This window comes from Mixophyes fleayi, chromosome 8 (genome assembly GCF_038048845.1).
Source record: "Mixophyes fleayi isolate aMixFle1 chromosome 8, aMixFle1.hap1, whole genome shotgun sequence".
In the NCBI taxonomy this organism is placed as follows: Eukaryota; Metazoa; Chordata; class Amphibia; order Anura; family Limnodynastidae; genus Mixophyes; species Mixophyes fleayi.
Window position 1 is genome coordinate 135,174,286 of NC_134409.1, and position 14,127 is coordinate 135,188,412.

Below are 14,127 nucleotides of genomic sequence, written 5' to 3' on the forward strand. Positions count from 1 at the left end.
TCTACAAACTGCTGACCTGAACAGGATGCCTTCAGAAACCTTGGATTCCTTATCTTCTTTTGTCTGTGAAACTATGCATAAATAAAGCTACTCTGACTTAGGGCTGGTCAGAATCAGAATCATTTTCAGCCTAAACATCTGAAGTTGTCTGTTTCTCTATCGATCGATACCCACAAGGTATAGCAGCTGGAGTTCAGGAGAAAGGACCCGTTTAGGTCATCTCTGACAGTTTCAGTGGGGGCTCGCCGCCGGGATCTCCAATACATCAGACCTCCCGACAACGGGGTTCTCCCTTTCCAGACAGACAGACGTTAATCCAGCGCTGGTGAGCAAAAAGCTTTATTTTTGCTCTTAGAGCTGTCTCTGTGGAGGGGGAATTATCCCAGCTCGAGGGTACTGCAGTCTGATTGACGGAGATCCCTGAACTCTGGCAACAGATACTATTAAGAGTATCAAGGTACTTGTGTGTAATCTGTCTTGTATTGTTACATGTATTGATATATTGTCTTCTCTATGCCATACACCTGATACATACACATGAATAACACCACAGAACTCAGTCAGATCACACAGTTGACCCTGCAAATAATCTTGATTGTATACGTGATTGTGTTTTTTGATGGATTTTAATGAAAGTAGTCAGGAACATTCAGAAAGGCAGACCAGCTGCAAACTTGTTGTAAAGCAAGACAGGAACAAATAAAAGTTTTCTCATTCAAAATATATTGGACCATAAGGTAATCCCAGTATGGGAAATAAAGGGTTCAAGACAGGAGAGAAATCCGAAAAGTACGGGGATCTAGACCCCATAAAGTATATGCGAAAGCATAAAGGCAAGGATTTCATAAAAGGGATGAGAAAACTGTTCAAAGCTGCAGGGGTGTCTGAAAACCGGTACATTAAAAGTTCAATTTTTGAAAAAACTAATTAAAGACAATGAGAAAGCACTGAAAGAAAAAGGTTATTTTGACAGATGTGTTGCATGGTGTAAAATGTCAGAAGAATTAGAGAATGACAATGATTGCTGTGATATGTTACAGTTAACAAATTTAAGTGACAATGATTAAATAGAAAATGTATCGCAAGCTAAATGATATAATGACTAAAACAATGAATCAAGTAGGTTGTGTACTAAAAATGTATGTTTAAATGCTGCGCAGCTGAAGAGTGAGATGTGCCCCTCCCTTATTCTGTGTAAAAAATTTCAGTGTGTTGAGATAAGAAGCACTCTGTGTTTTTTTGTTATCTGACAATGTATGTAACATTGATAAAATGGTTCTTCCAAGTATGTTTCTATTTTTCAATAGGAAAATATGTCCTGAGTGCTGATTGATATTAGCATGTTGAAGCTAATGTGTATTTAGTCTAATGCTGGGACATGTAGTTCCACAGCAGTAGGCTGGAAGATAGCAGTTAATTTTTCTTTCTCTGTATGTGAGTTTTATCTCCGTCTTACTGTGTGTGAGGGAGATCCGTGTTTGTCTGTCTTGACCGTTTTACAAGAGACATGTTTCAAGGTTGAAAAAGCTGTACAGTTGTAAATGTAATGTTTTTGAAGAGATGCAAAAGAAGTTTTAAAGTCTTTGGTCCGTCACAAGACTGTAAATAATGTACATTATCACTATTACTGGTTTCAGAACAAAGTTGGCTGGGGTCCAACAAGCCGTTTCTATATTTGAACAAAGTAATTTTTTTTATTTTTTTTTTGAGAAAAATAGCTTTCTCTTTAATGAAGTTGAGAATTGTGGGAGTGAGCTTTACATGGAGATATATTACAAGCTGTTTTTATCTGTGTAAAATGGCGCTGATAAATGTTCTCAGAAATCAGGAGGGTTTGTTATGCCCATAAAGAATTGTTACGAGATAAAATGTCGTCTGTGAGCGAGAATTGTGAATATATATTTGTACTTTAAACATGGAAATCACAGAATCTGGAAATATGTGTGAATATTTGGTTTACAAAGAGATGATGAGAAAGGAGTGGCTTTGAACACTCGCCCAGGTCTCGTCACTTTGACATTCCCTGTTTGTGATATTGGGGACTGCCTCTTTGAGGAAATCAGTTTTTCATTGCATGGAACGCATAGCGTCACAGTTAAAGCTACAAAGAGAAACTTTTAAGCAAGTGTCGTATTAGCAGCTGTTCACCGTGAATTAATAACAGTTACTGTAATTACTAGTGAATAAATGTTAATCTTTATGCAAAGGTTTTTTTCTTCACAGATATCCAGCAAAAAAGACCATTTAGGCAATCCAGATTGCATTGATCCAACTTCCAATGAATAGAAGTTGCAATATGTTTTGGTCAACAGCTGAACAAAAAGCAGCTTTTGAGCTGATCAAAGATTTAATCACAAGCGCCCCAGCCCTTGGGCTCCCTAACTATGAACTACCGTTTAACTTGTTCTGCCATGAACAAGAAGGGCACGCTCATGGCGTACTAACACAAGAGCATGGGAGCAGACAAAGACCATTGGGGTACTACTCCCAGAAGCTAGATTCTGTCATAGTGGGAGCCCCAACATGTATAAAAGCAGTAGCAGCAGCCGCTTTATTGCTACAAAAAGTTGCAGACATAGTGCTGGATCACCCTCTCACCATTCAGGTACCACACTCAGTCATGGAAATACTGAATCAAGCCAGAACAAAACACATCTCAGCGGCTAGATTAACTAAATATGAAGTAGCACTACTGACACCCTCAAACGTTACACTAAAAAGATGCACAGTTTTAAATCCAGCAACATTGTTCCCAAGTTGCATGGATATAAAAGAGGGGAGTAACAGTATAGACGCTGAAGACACAGACAATACAGAGAGTGTTGAGACTGTGACAAAACAGGAAACACAGCCAAGAAGCTGCTATCTGAGGTAGTATGTAGATACGGGGTTCCAGAGGTGATTGAATCAGACAGAGGTACTACTTTTACAGGAGAAGTGATGACATCTATCATGTCAGACTTGGGAATTGCTCAAGCATTCCATACCCCCTACCACCCACAGAGTAGTGGCAAGGTAGAAAGGCTAAATGGCACTCTCAAGCTCAAAATGCAGAAAGCCATGAAAAGCACAGGGATGCCCTGGCTGCAATGCCTTCCCCTCGCCCTATACTCAGTCAGGACAACACCTAATAAGAAACACAAGCTGAGCCCCTATGAAATACTGTTTGTGGGGCCGCCAAAGACAGGGTGTTATTTTCCACAATCTCTAGTGAAACACCAAGGTGAACTGACTAGTTATGTGAAAGAACTACAGAAGTCCCTCACTAACATACATTCTTGAGTTTTCTCTTCAATCCCAGATCCAGAGGATTGCACTGGAACACATGCCCTGGTGCCAGGAGATTACGTCTTCGTAAAAAGACACGTGAGGAGGTCTCTGGAACCACGGTTTGAGGGGCCATATCAAGTTCTGTTGACTACACCCACTTCTGTGAGACTTGAAGGAAAGGATCCTTGGATCCACGCCAGCCACTGCAAAAAGGCTACGGTGACCCAGGAAAAACCATGAAGGGGAGTAAGGTCCTTTAAAATATTGTTTCAATAAGGGAATAGAATCCAATAGGGCTATAAATGAGTCAATATGGACCCCATATGGCCAAATACGCATTAGTTACCAGAATAAGAGTTTCCCTTTAGGGTCTGTCCCTAAATCACGCTGTCAAGTTATAGTGAATTTCACCCAACCTTATTTATCACACTGTAATTCTGAATGCAACCAAACAGTGAAGATGGAATCCGGAAAAGGTACTATTTTTTTAAAGAGTCAGGAGTGTATAAAATGTCAATATGACAGATATAATCTCACCTGGAACGGCACACTGCCTGCCTTTGACAATGACAGAGCAGAAAATGACACTTCATGTCACTTAGGACAACAGGTATCTACATATTGCCTGTTTTATGATATCCCCTACCTTTTACCAGATGATGTTTATTATGTATGTGGACGCAATGCCTACAGGTGGCTCCCCCCAAATTCAATAGGGGTATGCTACTTGGCCAGATTGGTTCCTGAATTCTATGTCATGACCCATGATGACCTCAGAGGAGTATTCAGGAATAAAAAGGACCATAGGCTTGAAAAAAGGGAAATTAAGACAATAGATACTGAACATATCCCTCTCATAGCAAAGTCCAAAGGGCACAATGTGGGTATTGGATTTGGTAACATCATTTCAATAGGGACATGGGGGTACATGGCAAACTATAATATGATATTAAAGGTTGCAGGACTTTTAGATAACATAACAGAAATTTATGACAAATCCTTTAGGTATGTTGGAAAAGAACTGCAGGCGATGAAAACCCAGTTAATACAACATCAACTTGTATTAGACTACATCACTGCTCAGTCAGGAGGGTACTGTTTGACCCTAGAAACAGAATACGGAACACATTGTTGTAACTTTGTAACAAATGACACTGATAATCCAGAAGAAGTAATAGACAGGTACATGACAGAAGCCAAGGAAATGAAGGAGAAATTCAGGAAAGAGAATTTTGACCCCGATACGGTTAATGATGGCTGGTGGACATCAGCCTTCTCATGGTTAAATCCTAGTAATTGGGGCAAAGGTATTTTCGCATGGATTTCAGGCATTTTAATATGGATAGCTAAGATATTCGCTTTATTGTTGTTGCTATATGTCATTTTTAAACTAAGCTTATGTTTTTTCCAATACTGTTTGAAAAGGTGCAAAAATGATCTCATTCTGAATAAAAAGTCTCTTAAAAGACATGTAAAGCCCAAACCGGTATCAGATGTTTATCTTGCCCTCTCTGAGCTTTAAGGCTCTTTTGTACTCTCCCCCCCTCAGTCTTTCCCATTTTCTTTTTTTATTATTTTTAAGAATTAGGTGTACATGAACCATAGACCTGATTGAATGTATCTTTACCATCCTCTAAGGGCCTATCAGAGGTTCCATTGAATTGAATGAAGTAGGTCGGGTGCAGGAGTGCTTCATGCACACCAAAAGGATAGGCAGGGCAATTATAAAAATGATAAAAAGAGGGGTTTATGTGAGAGATATACATTTTATGAACTTCTTAAAGTAATGCATTTTGTATAATTACTATTCCCTAATGAACTTTGCCTCACATTCTTATCTTTTCTTCAATATGTCTCTTCTCAAGAATGTGCACATCCAGCAGTTTCAGTACAGGGAGCCCACGACCCCCATTTGAGGCCTACGTGACTGAGATAAGACACCTGCTGTACATCCTGTCTACAAACTGCTGACCTGAACAGGATGCCTTCAGAAACCTTGGATTCCTTATCTTCTTTTGTCTGTGAAACTATGCATAAATAAAGCTACTCTGACTTAGGGCTGGTCAGAATCAGAATCATTTTCAGCCTAAACATCTGAAGTTGTCTGTTTCTCTATCGATCGATACCCACAAGGTATAGCAGCTGGAGTTCAGGAGAAAGGACCCGTTTAGGTCATCTCTGACAGAGCTTAGCAAAAATGGTGGAGGCTTGTGGCACCAGTCTCTTTGGAGCTGGCCAAGGTTTCACCACGACAGACACCGGTCGTGTCCGTCCTTGTCGCTGTGATAGCATTTACGCCTCGTGTCCTCGCTGTCAGAGTCTTCTATCAGCCTGTCCTTTGGCTTGTATATGACTCCTGTAAACAAGTAATTAAGTGAAATAAATGATACAAATGGCCTCTTTCATCACTGAAATGAATCGCTTAATATGCAGACAAACATGACTTAAAGTGTGTCATAAATCCTGCAGGAGGGTCCCGCTCGACAGGCAAATTAACACTCATAAACGCTGTTCCTGTGCAGGATCCGATAGACAACCAAACCGGGGAGAGACCTGTTCAGAAGGATGGGGGCTGTTCTGTCCTGGGCAATAAGACTTACACTAGTGTTTGCCCTGTGCCACAGTGAGGGCCACGGTCCCCATAGCATAACTGGGTGGCTGTCAAAGATCAGACCATAAAAACAGACATAGAAATAAAAAAAGGGGAAGAGAATGATGTCTAAATCCATTTCACGCCACCTTCATGTTTTCATGTTTATATATTCTTCTGTAAATTATATATTTATAAATTGTTAGTCATGGCAGGAAATTATAAGCAGTACGCATGCCTCCCAATTTTCAAGGGTAAAAAAAATAATTAAAAAAAATCAGGACAGATCACCACGCCCCTTTTTTTGCACAAGAAATTAGGACTGTCCACAAAAAAGGGGACTGTTTCGAGGTGTGAGTTACAACTGCTTACTGCTTGGCGACTCCTTGACCTGACGGCTACTTGGCACGGTCTGTAGCTACTATGGCATAAATACCGATCCTTTTACAATCATCATCATCAGCTATTTATATAGCGCCACTAATTCTGCAGCGCTGTACAAAGAACTCACATCAGTCCCTGCCCCATTGGAGCTTACAGTCTAAATTCACTAACACACACACACAGACACACAGACTAGGGTCAATTTGATAGCAGCCAATTAACCTACCAGTATGTTTTTAGAGTGTGGGAGGAAACTGGAGCACCCGGAGGAAACCCACATATATACACATAATTCACAACAGTCCCTATTTTTTGTGTGACAGTGCACATCTTTATTTAAAAAGAGGATGTCCTACTAGACTAAGAGTGGTTATAGCCTGGATTGATCAGGACGTGATTTGGAAATATGCATGTGTTCTTTTTCATGTAAATTTGAATCTGCTTATTAAAAGTTGTTCACAGACGTCAGAGTAGCAATGCATTAACATTTGTTATAAGGGATTTCATGTGTTTATCCAGATATTTTCTATGCCGCCCAACCTTAAATGCATATTACTTTAAGTAGTATTATATTCAGGCATAGATATATTGTTGTATTACTGTATATGTATTTATATATAATACAATATAATATTATTTATTATATTCATCACCACTAACTGTGCATCATGAAAGCAAACTTCTCTAGTGTCCCAGATAAGCGTAGTTTATATTTATGATAATATTAAACATGTGGGCATAAATTCACTTTAAAATCCTTAATTTAAAAACAATAATAATTTATAAAGATTACCGTAACAATAAAAACAGGCATTGCAGTATTATAATGGTCTGTTTGGAGCAGTATGATGGTAATTACCCAGTAGGATACTCCCATAAGTGTTTCCAATCTCTACATTCAGTAGGATTATTTAATTTAATTGGCCTAAATCTTTGTGGAGTGTCACTAATGATGCGATATTCAGCCAAATGTGAGTTTATTAAAGACGTAATAATTGCCTCTAAGCCAGATCCCATTGGATTGATAACCAATCTCATCTAGTGCCTGTATGTCATGTCAACCACTGATACCAACCCCAGAGCCTCTCTTTTCTGTATGCAATTGTATGATCCTCCGGCCCAGGAATCCTGACAATGATACTTAGTCACCAGTTGTCAGGTCATCCCTTTAATGTACCTTAACTTCACCGGTTCCGTCACCACCATCTCTGGTTTCCAAACGCTGCAATTGGTAGGGGCAGACTCCTGGCACTGAGAGGAACAATGCATTTATATCTGTGCCAGTTACTCCAAATTAAACCTACTTACAAATGTCAGAGATGCTCACCAAACCTACTGAACTGTCTCCTAGGTTTGCACCGGTCTGCATTACAGCAAACTACATTTGCAGAATGATATGGCAAGCACAATATTTGAAATTAATAAAAATGTAATTAAGGAGAGACTCTGCTGTCCCCATGCTGTGATAATTAAGACAGATTTCTCTTAATTGCTTACAAGTATCATTACGAAGCGCAGTAATTTTGCAGAACATCGGGCCAATAAATATTAATATCCATTCAGGCTGTTGAGCTGTCTGCCTGCTCCAGGGCTGCAGTAAAACCGCCACAGAGGGTCCCATGATCCCAGCCCACCCATAGACCCAGCCGGAGGTCCGCCAATCACAGATACAGCTGCGTTTCATGCTTTTGTGCTGGTGATTCATATCAGCTGTGAGCTGATGGCTCTACGGCTCTCCTGTCAGTCCGATTCCTGGATGACAGTAAACCTACCGTGTGCTTTACATGACAGATCGTTATATCACTCGTAATGTCAGGGGCTGTCTACATGTCACAAGTGATGTTAGAGTAAGCCAGGAGTATTGAGGTGTAATTGCAAGCTTGTCAGCGATTCCTCATAGGGGGTTTGCAAGTTACTCTTAAAGCCCAAATTTAAATAGTTTCAAAATAGATTACATGTGTTAAAAAATATTTAAAAACCATTATTTATTTAAAAAAAAAAATATTTAAAAAATAAAGCTTTTTTTTTAATTATTTGAATCAGTTGTCGCCATCTCAGGATAGGGATAACTGTTTTGTTCCTCAGTCCTAGGGATCTATAATGAGGTGTTGCATCAGTACTGTGTTATAAGTTATACTCGTTGCTTAGTGCACGGGTACGTTTGGCCATGGGTATTCCTCTTGTTTGTCGTACTGGCGCACATCCTGATACAAGAAATTGAAAACAGGAGACATGGATTGAATTGGAAAATTACTTCTGACAAGTGCACGTTCTGGGCCATAACTACGGGCCTGAATTTGAAGAAGAGGGTGACAAAAGCTAGTATGGACAACCTTTAAATAAATATCGAAGAACAAAGTAATTGAAGTGTAACCACCTTAAAGAAGATAACTTAAAAAAGTCACACACCAAGAAATACCGTCTCTCTAGCAATCTGGCAGCTTTTCCTGATAGATTGGCAGCTATTTGGACTTCAATAACAACTTTCTCTTTAAGGCTGGCGGCTTTCTCTGTTAAAAGTGTAGCTTGCTCTGTAAGACTTGCAGCTCTGTCTAAGGGAAGGGTGGCCCTTCTCATCTCCTATACCAGTGTTGGCTAACATGTGACACTCCAGGTGTTGTGAAACTACAAGTCCCAGCATGCTTTGCCAATATATAGCAGCTTATTGCTGGAAGGGTATGCTGGGACTTGTAGTTTCACAACACCTGGAGTGTCATAGGTTAGCCAACACTGTCCTATACTCTGTCTAACTTCTGCTTCATGGTCGGGTGCTTCTCAAGCAGCCTGTGGTTACTAGTGAGATGGGGAGGGGGATTATGTAGGAAAAGAGTTATCTCAAATATCCGGCAAATCCATGAGGTCTGCCAAGGAATCACATGTTTTATACCAGAGGTGCTCAACCCCAGTCCTCAACAGGTCATGTTTTCAGGATTTCAATGGTATTAATGTAGTTCATTGTAGTTATACCTCACATGGGATTTAACAAATAACAACCAATCAGAGTTGTTTTCTCATGCTCTGACCTATCAGAGTGTAGCTGGTCTATATTTATAAGTAGCTGATAGGCTGTCCGGCCTGTCCTGGACAGCCTATCGTGTCTCGGCTTCTATTGAAGTAAGTGTTTGTCTTGCATGTGTTGTTTTTTTTTTATATTTTCCGTGAGGATTAGCAGCTGGAAGTCTGAAGAGGACCCCAGCATGGATTTAGGTAATAAATTGGTAACGTAAGGTGCCGGGGAGTATTTAGTTTACTGAAAGACTTCCACTGTGTTTTTTTCTGTGGCACTACTGATCCCAGCAATCCCCTGAAAGCCAGGACACGCTTTTGCGTGTAGTTCTACCAGCACAAACATGCTCTGAAAGCCATGGGTATGCTGGCACTTATAGTTCTACAAGCGCCTGCATAACCAAGCAGTTTATGCCTGCCAGGGCTTGCTGAGACCAGTAGTGCCACAGGAAACAAAAATGCTGATTTCTTAAGTTAAAGTATTTATTACCCCAACAGCCACCAGGCACGGGTGTTCGGAAGAGCCCTAGTGCTTCAGCACGGGGCTGTTTTTCCCATGGGGCCCTATTCCCCTAGGGGTCTGGTGACACCAAGCTGCAGGTGTTCCTTTGACCACCCAGCCTGTCGTAGCCTAGTGCTAATTTCGGAGGAACCCAACGCTGTTCGTACTCCCCCATAGGCAAACCGAGGGGGGGTTCCTAGTGCCTGGAAACCCCCATACAACCCTGAGGCACTGTATAACTGAGGTGTCTGGACCCTGCCCCCGCTTCACATGGCTCTGCTTGAAAAGGGAGAGCTGCGTGCACCTAACAGTAGTGCACGCAGCATTGCCCATGTATATTATGGGGATAGGAAGAGTTGGAGAGCAGCCAAGCACTGTCTAATATTATAGCCACGCCCCCATGCATGCCGGTCACGCCCACTGGTGGCGTGGTGTGGAAACCCCCCTCTACAAATCCTGCGTTTGCCCCTTCTCCCCGTATACCTATATATTTACAAAGCTTCAACCAAACACACAAGTAGAAATGGAGACCAGCTACTCCAAGCTATTTTTTACATCGTAAACGACAGCCAGTATACATAAATGTTTGATCTATTATATGCCATCGTCTCCTCCGGACCTTCTAAATCCTGTTCCTCCTGATAACAATTAAATTTTTATATTACAGCTCTTCTCCCCTTTAGACATTTTTTCATATGTTGTGATATATTGCCTGAAGGCTTTTATTGCTGAATATTGAAGCATCTTTCATCTCTTTATCTTGTTACTGTTTAAATACTAGAACGCTGCGTACAACTCTCACGGTTACTGTATGTATATTGTTATTGCTTGGCTCTTAACTCTCCGCACAAGTGCCTGGATATATTGCATATTGTACTTAGATAGCAGCCTCCTCCCTGTGGATCTTTACAGCCTTCTGGTTATAGTGAGAGGATACAGAGTAAAACATCTCTTGGAGGCTATTGTTATATAGTTATATGTTGTTATACTTAACGAGATGCCAGCCGCCCTCTATTGTGTACTGTATTCCTACACTGTCATTAGCAATAGTACAGGTGTAGCATGTATTATCGGGAATGCTGGGGACTTAGGGATTTTCAAATGTTTTTCTTTGTAATTTGCCACCCAAAATATACTAAATTAGATTTAAAAATGGCTTGTCTTTCCCAGCAATAAACTATGCATTTCCCTCCATATTTAATTGTTTAGCAGCGCTCCTCCCAGTGACCGTAGGAGGAAACTATTGGTGCTCACGTCGGGTATATATGACATTATTAATGGAAAGGAGCCAATTGAAGGAGGATCATTTGCAAATTGCGAAATGCGCCAGTATGTGAATTAAACAGTATTCTGGTCAGGTTAGGTGCAGTTTACTCTATATTTTAACACAAGCAAAATGAGCTTGTTGCCTGAAATTATTATAAAAAAAATTGTGTTCTCTCCCACCACACCTCTGCATAATCTCCACCACGCACACCTTGGCATAAATTCACCCACGCACAACACCGCACAGTCTCCAGCACGCACACCTCTGTCTAGTCTTCGGGTACCTGTGAACCATACTGATGTTCCAGACACACATACAGGTTGAATTAGCACAAGAATATCCTCCATGTGAGCAGTAACGCCACGCCAAGGTTTCAAACATTGTTACTGTGTATTCACACACCTTTCATGTCTCCATTCACTGACAGTCATACACCTCAGTGCACCACCTCCGCGCGGTCCCACCCCGCACACCACCTCCGCGCAGTCCCACCCCGCGCGGACCCACAGCACGCACCACCTCTGCGCGGTCCCACCCCGCACACCACCTCCGTGCGGTCCCACCCCGCACACCACCTCCGTGCGGTCCCACCCCGCACACCACCTCCGTGCGGTCCCACCCCGCACACCACCTCCGCGCGGTCCCACCCCGCACACCACCTCCACGCGGTCCCAACCCGTGCGACCGCACAGCACGCACCACCTCCACGCGGTCTCACCCCGCGCACCAACTCCACGTGGTCTCAACCCGCGCACCACCTCCGTGCAGTCCCACCCCGCACACCACCTCCGCGCGGTCCCACCCCGCGCGGACCCACGGCGCGCACCACCTCCGCGCGGTCTCACCCCGCGCACCACCTCCGCGCGGTCCCACCCTGCACACCACCTCCACGCGGTCCCACCCCGCGCACCACCCTTGCACGGTCTCACCCTGTGCACCACTTCTGCACATCCCCACCCCATGCACCACTGGGTGGAATGTCAATGTTACTTGACATTCCATTGCATCTCTATTAAACATTAAAATATTGCCCTCCGGTTCCACTACAGATAGCTGACGCTCCTCCCACAATTTCAGGATAGTGTCCTAATGGTGCCTCATATAGGTTAAACAGATGAGACTACAGTCATTTGAGCTGCTGTGATATCATTGGGCCTGCTCATGGGTCTGAAATCCATCCAATTCATGCACTGTTTACCTGTAGAGCAAGTCTTGAAGCTTGTCACTCACACTCTGTCTACTATCAGAAAAGCACATCCCTCCTAACATACCAGAAAGGGTGAGAGAGAGCATGATGGACATATTTAAGTATAAGATTTCAATAATGCTATGTATATTATTATTCAGCTCAGTAATATACATATTTTACTGGCTCTTTAAATTCCAATTACAGTATGCAATGAAATTATCTATCCTGATTATTTGTACCCTCTATGCCTTGTGTGCTGCGACCTTGAGAACATTCGCTAGACTTTGCTTTTTGAATACAGTTAAAACACCAAAAATTAGATAAAATCACTTTGGCAGGCTATATAAAGCAGGCTAGTAATCATCATTTTCCCTAGTTTTGTTTCTTCAGAATGCTGTTAATGATGTATAATTCTGCAGACTTTCAATCAGTGTCATGTAACTACCATGGCAACCACAGTCACATGGCACACAATACAGTGAACAGAGAGGCTTTGGAACGACCTACTCTGTCTGCACTGTGACATCCTCCCCCTCCCCCCTCTGCTATCACATGACACGCTGAGAGCTGTGAGTCTGTGGCAGTCATACTTGTTTTCCCTCCAGAGGGATTTTGAAAGGAGATCCTGATTTGCAGTAGGATAGCTAAGAAAATACATGCTTACAAGGTACTTAACTTGCTCTTTAAAGTAAAAAAAAACTTCTGTGTGGGATTGCTGCTTTAACATTATTATTATAATTATTATAAAGCGCCAAAAATATATTCTGTTTTACACTTAGGGGCATTCATTGAAAAAATCACAGTGAAATGTCAAAATTAATTAGACAATTCAGAAGAATTTAGAAGTGTACATTACCCTTTATACATAAGGACCACAAACATGCAGTAATATATTACTAGCCCCCAGACTATTAATGTCTTCCAGGAGCCCAGAGCAGTTTGTCTGGGTGACTTTTCGGTGTGTGTGTTGCAACAAAATGTTGTATCTGCTAAGTAAGTGAGTTGTTTTGCTGCACAGCAGGAAAAGGATACAAGGGGAGGGGGGGGGGTGGTATCTCTCTGGGGGGCTTCAAAGAAATTGCTGAAACATCATGTAGCCCGTTCTGCTCACAGGTGCTGTTCTCTTCTGCTTTGCTTCTTACATCAATACCTGTTAATTCCACTAATATTTCAGTGATGCAGAAAGCGGGACAGACGTTGTTGGTGTCACACTAGTACAACACAGGGATGTTTACTGTGAAATAAATGTGCGACTCCCCTAGGGGGTCCGAGCGAGAATTTGATTTAATGTAAATTCTCTGCATAATGTGATCACCTTCAGAGCCACAATAACAATATAATCCAATAAGCGCTCTGCGTGCAGCGTATGATGGATGTCAGCAAGCAGAAATTTCCATGGAATTACTAAATGGAGACATGAGAATGTGTAAAGTTTGGGTATCCGTTATGGTATGTGTTCTACTGCGCTGGTAATATATATGTTAATGCAAAGACTAAATGATGACTGGAGGAAAATAGGTTTGGGGTCCTTATCTTGAATAGAATGTAGCATTTGCCACGACAGTTATCTTTTGCTGTGTAGCGTTATATAATTGCCGGCATTTGAAAATCCAGGAGGAATGCTCTGCGGGTGCATTCACGCAGGTCACGGGCGATACTTTCTTCAGCTCTGCGGAACTGGTGGCGCTATATAAATAAATGATGATCGGACATTTATAAGAAATGGTGCGGATGAAAAATCTACTATAAATTCATTGCATCCAAACAGATTCTATCATTATTCTTATGCCGCTTAGCGTAAACTTCTAGTTGCTGTGGTCTACAGCACCTTTATCCTGTGCGCCAGTTTCATAGGTGTACCAGACCGCTTTTCGTTTCAGTCCTATCAAAATGCATTTGTATCTGCAAAATGAGTTGCA

The 14,127-nt window shown here is 41.9% G+C and overlaps 2 protein-coding genes and 1 long non-coding RNA gene across 3 annotated transcripts in view; all 3 read left to right on the top strand.

Moving 5' to 3' along the window:
• The window catches only part of LSM3 (LSM3 homolog, U6 small nuclear RNA and mRNA degradation associated), a 491,439-nt gene that overhangs the window by 376,445 nt on the left and 100,867 nt on the right, over positions 1-14,127 (top strand). The window lies entirely within an intron of this gene.
• CCDC174 (coiled-coil domain containing 174) overlaps positions 1-14,127 on the top strand; it is a 72,931-nt gene that overhangs the window by 48,005 nt on the left and 10,799 nt on the right. The gene's annotated exons all lie outside the window — the stretch shown is intronic.
• Positions 160-5,363, top strand: LOC142099802 (uncharacterized). The gene is made up of 2 exons (XR_012678617.1): positions 160-457; positions 3,302-5,363. It is a non-coding gene; the product is annotated as an uncharacterized LOC142099802 (long non-coding RNA).